General features: G+C 36.1%; 1 pseudogene; it reads left to right on the plus strand.

Moving 5' to 3' along the window:
• Nucleotides 1–6249: 6249 nt before the first annotated feature.
• LOC102860909 overlaps nucleotides 6250–6637 on the plus strand; it is a 1006-nt pseudogene continuing 618 nt past the window's right edge.

Consider the following 6637-nt stretch of genomic DNA (forward strand, 5'->3'; position numbering starts at 1 on the left):
TGGGACTGTTGGGAGAATAAAAGAATGGCTGGCAAATTGTTGACACACACAGTAGGGACAAAAATTGCAATAATCTCCTTAATTTGTTTAGGGGACACATCCAGTCTCATTCCTGATTTATGTTGTTGTTGGGTACCACAGAATGTACTGTGATTCATAGCAAACCTATGGATTGAAGATCTGAAACTCGTCCTATTCGCCAACATTCTTTCTGGCTATGATATGTTCAAATTCATTGTACAGTCACTGTGCCAAATCATCTTGTTGGGGGTCTTCCTCTCTCTTCTGACCCTCCATCTTTCTCAGCATGATGTCTTTTTTTCAAGGACTGTCCCCTTTAAGCAACATGTCTAAAATATGTGAAATGAATTTTCACCATACTCGCCACTGTGGAGCACCTTGCTTGAACTTCCTGAAAGATAGATTAGTTTGATCTTTCAGCAATCCAGGGGAAGTCAGGACTCTTCTCTAGAACTTTAATTTAAAGGCATCGGTTCTTCTGTCATTTTTTATTCACTGTCCAACTTTCAGATGCAAAGGAAACAATTGACTCATAGGACTCTTATAGGACTTTGGAAGAAAAAGATGTGCAATTTATAGCCTTGCAAACCCAAAGAAGAGTCATCTATGAGTTGCTTCTAACTCTAAGCATCTGTCCTCAGCATGCAGTCCCAGGTCCTTCCCAGAGAGGGCACTCAGCTACATCTGCTGCTCAGCCAATCTGTGGTGAGTTCTTTACTGAGCTAATAATTCTGGGTCAAAACTCATCCTTTGACTCTCCTTACCTTGTCCTGGGAATCCCTCAGAGGAGGAGGCAAAGAGTTGAATTGTTGAGTCATGCAAGTGATCAGTCAGTGGGAATGTAGGTCCAGGTGGAGTGATTATAGTTTACAGACCCTGTCCTAGATAGGAATGCTTCCAGGGCTCTGAACAACAGGACCTCACTCCTCTCACGTCAGCCTGAGCCCAGATCCTGACATGAATCAGAACCACTTAAAAGGCAAAGAGTGTGATTGTTAAGTTCTAAGATGGCTTTAGGGAATATTTTTATGTAAGGATTAAAGATTGTCTAAGGGCAATGGTTTAAGGAATTTAATTACTTTCCATGTTTATATTCCAGTGTCCATAATCCATGAGAATTTGAAATTCTTTTCTGTAATACCCCATTTGTTCAGGATTCTTCAATGGACTCTTGGATTAAAATGTTCATAAGAGTAGCCAAGCACCATTCACTTCTGATCTCATGGAAAAGTTGTTTATGGAGGCAATTAGGCATGGTTTCCATTTCTTAAGTCTCCTTCCTTTGCTATATCAGGTAAACAGAGACCAATTTTTGGGTCTTGGATAGTTGCTTGCAAGTTTTTAGGCCCGTGGGCACTATACAACAAACTAGGAGGCAGATCAGAAACATTAGACATGCTATTAAGCCAATTGACTGGAATGTATCACAAAGCTATGCCCTTAAACCTTCAAAGATTATCTCCAGGAGATCTACTGCACTGGCAAAGTCTGCAGAAAGGAACCTCTCCAAATTATTGAGGAGCAAGGATGCAATTTTTAGAATTAAGATGCACCTGATTCAGGCTGTGGTCTTTTCAATCACCTGCTATGCTGCTAAGAGCTGGATAATGAATTAAGTATGACAGAAGAAGAACTGATGCTTTTGAACTGCGGTATTGGAGTATTGAACATCCCATGGACTGCCAAACGAACAAACAGATATGTGTTGGAGAAAGTGCAGGCAAAGTGCTCTTTGGAAGGAACATGTTGCTAGGAGAGACTATTCCTTAGAGAAGGACATCATACTTGGAAAGGTGGGAAGGTTCAACAGAAGAGAGGAATTCCCTCAACCAGATAGACTGACACAGTGACTGTCGCAATGGGCTCGAGTGTGTCAGAAATTATGAGGATGGCACAGAATAGGACAGGGTTGCTATGAGTCATACTGACAACACCTAACAGCAACAGCAACAACAATGACAACATCCATCCTTATTAAATGAATTTAGGAACCCGTGAAAAAGAAATTTATTATAGATGTGTTTATTTCTGTATCCTCAATTATTTTTTTAAAAAGTTTTACAAATGATTTATTTATTCATGTACCCACAATTGTATTCCATCAGTCTATGTGTTTATTTTTATACTAGTACCAGACTATTTTTTTGAATCATAGTTGTCTAGTATGTTTTAAAATCAGGAAGTGTGAGTCCTCCTACATTGTTCTTCAAAATTCCTGTAGCTACTTGGGGCTTCTTGATCATGAGGGATTTTGACCACAAAAGCCTTGGCTGTTTACTGGTCTGTGGTGGACTTTAGAGATTTATTGGTGTTTTTGACTGAGGATCTACTCTTTCTGAACCCCAAAGTGAGGTGTGCAGTTTCCAGATTACTCAACACAGCCACAATTTCCTTGGAACTAGTCACTCTAGCTCAAAACCATTCATGCTACAACAGGTTCACTTGCCACCCCCAGGAAAGCTGGCCAACACTTAGCTTCCTTCCTGATTTAAAGTCTTTTTATAGTCATAGAGCTTTCTATATATGAATGTACTTAGAAATCAGCAAATCTAAGAATACTCCTGCCTAATACATCATTTCTTTGGTTTTTTGAGGGTTTCTTGTTCTAAATTTATAGATCAGGAGACTGGAAACTGCTGTCACAATGGGGTGACTTCTGGTTGTGGGTGGCATGGAGATCTGAAGTCAGGCTTATCCCAACTCCAACACAGAAGTTATTTGCTGTGATACTTTAAGATCTTCTCCCTTGGTGGACCTTAGAGTCATTTACTAGAATAGGGAATTGAATTTTATAACTCAAAGTGTTTTCTTATTTTACTGTTCATTGACTTCTGATTTTATTAACCAAATACTATCCTTCAGTTTTCTGCAAATGATTATCCAATTTTTCAAGTACTATTTGTTAAAGAGGCTGCCACATCGCTACTTCTTTTTTTTTTTTTTTGCCATTGAATCAATTTTTATTTACCCTCGGGAAACTATAGAGCTTCCAAGAAAAAAAAAATTCTTTATGAAAGTAGATTACCTAATCTTTCTCATTCAGGGCAGATGATGAGTTTGTACGCCCAACATTTTGGTTAACAGTTGAAAAGTCTTAACCACTATACTGGAAATCAGAAGACGTATTGCACTAGGAAAGTCAGGGACCTCTCCAAATTATTAAGGAGCAATGACGTCAGTATGTAGATTAAAGTGCACTTGATTAAGACCATGGTCTTATAAAACATTTGCTATGCATCTGATAGCTGGATAATGAATAAGGATGACAGAAGAAGAATTGATGTCTTTGAGCTGTGGTATTGGAGAAGAATACTAATCAGTTGAGCTACCTAAAGAACTTTTTCTTTGAGAAAATGCAGCCAGAATGGTCCTTGGTGGCAAAGAGAATAAGCTTCATCTCACATATTTCAGGCAGATTGCTAGGAAAAGGTATTCCTCGGAGAGAGACATTATGCTTGCAAGGTAGAGTCAACAAAAGAAAGGAAGAGCTTCAGCCAGATCAATTGACATAGTGACTGTCTGGTTGTGACAATGTGCTCTACCGTGTCAGAAATCGTGAGGAAGGCACAGGATGGGACAGGATTAAGATCCATTGCTTATAGAGTCTTTATGGGCCATACTTGGCTCAACAGCACCGAATAACAACTGTGCTATCAGAACACCTTGAAGACTATGATAATGTTTATATCTTTTTTTTTTTAAGATTATAAATTTTTTTTTACTTTAAAAAAGTATAAACTAAAGAAAATTGTGAGGATGGTTCAGAATCATTCAACATTTGGTCACTGAGTCCATGCCAACTCAGTGGAGCTTAGCAACAACAACAACGGAGACAGAATTAGGTACTAGGTCAAAATCAAGCAGAATCAAAATTGAAGTTCTTCATTTACTTATGTTCCCTTGTGGCAAACCATTAAACAATATGGCATTATAGTTAATTTTGGCTCTTTATCATGTAGTTTCATGAACTTCTTCTATGTCCACCAGTTCTTTTTGATCTAGTGACTCTGTTTACTCCTTCCATCTTCGTTGATGCTTCCTGGGTCATTCAATGACTTGCCTTCAGCATCCTTATGTATTATAACTCAAGGTTTGTATTTGTTTTTCAATTCCTTCAGTTTAAGAAATTATGATTTTGTCCCTTTTGATTTTCTGAATCGCTACTTCATTGATCTTGTCTCTTTGTCAAAGAATAGTTACTCATAGGAAGATGGGTTATTTCTGGGTTCTTGATTCTATTCCATTGATCTATGTGTCCATTGCAGTACCATGTCATCTATACCATTATTGCTGTGTAATAAGTTTTGAGGTCAGGGAGTGTGATATCTCCTACTTTATTTTTATTTTTCAGTGGTGTTTTGCTTATTTGGAGTCCCTTTTCTTTACAGATATAGTGGAAATTGCCTTTTTCAACTCATTGAAGAACAGCATTGGTATCTGTATTGGAATTGCATTGCATTTGTATATTTGTATATTGCTACAATTGTCATTTTTGGAATATTGAGTCTTCCTATCTATGAACACAGTAATTCTTCCATTTACCTAGGTCTCTTTTTGTTTTTTGTACTTTTTTGGTAATTTTTGTTATATAAGTCTTTTGTGTGTCTAATTACATTTGTTCAGAAATGTTTAATTGTTAGCTGTTGTAATTGGTATTTTTTTTCTTATTTACTTTTCTATACCCTCTTTGCTACTGTAGAAGATTCTGACTATTTATGTTTATCTTGCATCCTACTACTTTGCTGAATTGGTTAACTTTGCTCAACAGCTTTCTTGATGAGTCTTGGAGGCTTTCTAATGATACTATCATATCATCTGCATATAGAAATAGTTTTACCTCTTTTTTTGCCAATTTTGATGCCTCTTATTTGCTTGTTTTCTCTTATTGCTCTCGCTAGAACTTCTAATACAATATTGAATAGAGTGGTTGATAGTGGGTCTCCTCTTTTCAGGGGGAATACCTTTAATCTTTCTCCTTTGAGGATGATATTGGCTGTTGATTCAGAGTACAGAGTGTTAATTATGTTGAAGAAATTCCCTTCTTATTTTATTAAGTATTTTTTATCAAGAGAAGATGTTGGAATTTGTCTAAAGTTTTCCCCCCCACATCAGTTGAGATGGTCATGTGATTCTTATCTTTCATTGATGTGATGGATTGTATTTATTGTTTTTCTTATGCTGAACCATCCTTGCATGCCTGTTATGAATACTACTTATTTGTGATATATTTGTCTTTTAATATGTTATTGGATTATATTGGCTAATATTTTGTTAAGGATTTTTGCATATATATTCAGGCGAGATATTGGTCTGTAGTTGTCTTTTTTGGTGGTGTTTTTTACCAGGCTTTGGTGTCGGAATTACGTTTGCTTCATAGAATGAGTCTGGGTGTTTTCTTTCTGTTTTATTCTCTGAAAAAGTTTATGTATAATTGATGACAGCTCTTCTCTGAAAGTTTATTTAGAGGGATAAAACCATCTGGTCTAGGGCTTTTCTTTTTGGGGAGGTTTTTTAGTGACTTGCTAAATTTTTTCTTTTGTGATGGGTCTGTTCAAGTGTTCTACTTCAGTCTGTGTTGGTTTGGGTAGATTGTGGGTTTCTAAGTACCTGTCCATTTCTTCTAGGTTTTCGTATAGTTGAATCTATTATAACATTATCTATTTTGTTTCTTATTAATGTTATTTGTATCTTTTCTTTTGTTAGCTTTGCCAGTGGTCTGACCTTTTCAAAGAACCAAATCTTAGTCTTGTTAGTAGGTTCAATTTTCCCCTCTCTTTTCTATTCCATTTATTTCTGCTCTTATTTTAGTAGTTTTCTCTTTTAAAGGTTGTGGGGTTTGTTTGCTGTTCTTTTTCTATTTGTTGGAGTTTTCCATTAAATAATCAATTTTCATTTCCCCCCCCTTCTTTTGATGTGTTTGTTTTATGCTATAAATTTATTTCTAAATGCTGCTTTTGCTGTATTCCAGCAGCTTTGGTAAGTTTTGTTTTTATTTTTATTTGTTTCAAGAAACATTTTTAATTTCATTTTTTATTTCTTCTACTATCAGATAGTGTTTAAGAAATGTGTTATTTTGCTTCCAGCTGAATTTCCCCCCCTTTATTCTCTTGTTGATTTCTAGTTTTATTGAATTGTGGTCTGAGAAAAGGCTTTGTAGTATTTCATTGACTTTTAGTTTATTTAGGCTTACTTTGTGATCTAACATATGATCTAGTTTGGGCGGAAACTATGGTTTCTGGAGTTACAGTGAATGATGTAGTCATCAAAGTTTTTAATGATATGAAAGTAAGGCAATCTTTTACACAAGAAGAGATTAAAACAATGAAAGAAAGTAGTTCTTTTCTGCTTAAGCGATGACAAAAGACAGTAATAGAGGAAGCAAAGCAGAAGTTGATGGGTGACATTGGTGATACTCTAGAGGACTCCTATACATCTTTTGTGAAGTTGCTACCTCTGAATGATTGCTGACATGCTTGTATGATGCCACATACAAAACAAAAGAGTCTAAGAAAGAAGACCTAATTTTTTTTTTAATTTAGGTTGTTTATTTTTCATTTCAATGAACATCTACAGAGATTTTGGGATTCCATTCATTCATTGTTGCACCCTTCTCCCC

This window comes from Elephantulus edwardii, unplaced genomic scaffold, assembly GCF_000299155.1.
Source record: "Elephantulus edwardii isolate Elephantulus edwardi_28Jun2011 unplaced genomic scaffold, EleEdw1.0 scaffold00063, whole genome shotgun sequence".
NCBI classification, from domain to species: domain Eukaryota; kingdom Metazoa; phylum Chordata; class Mammalia; order Macroscelidea; family Macroscelididae; genus Elephantulus; species Elephantulus edwardii.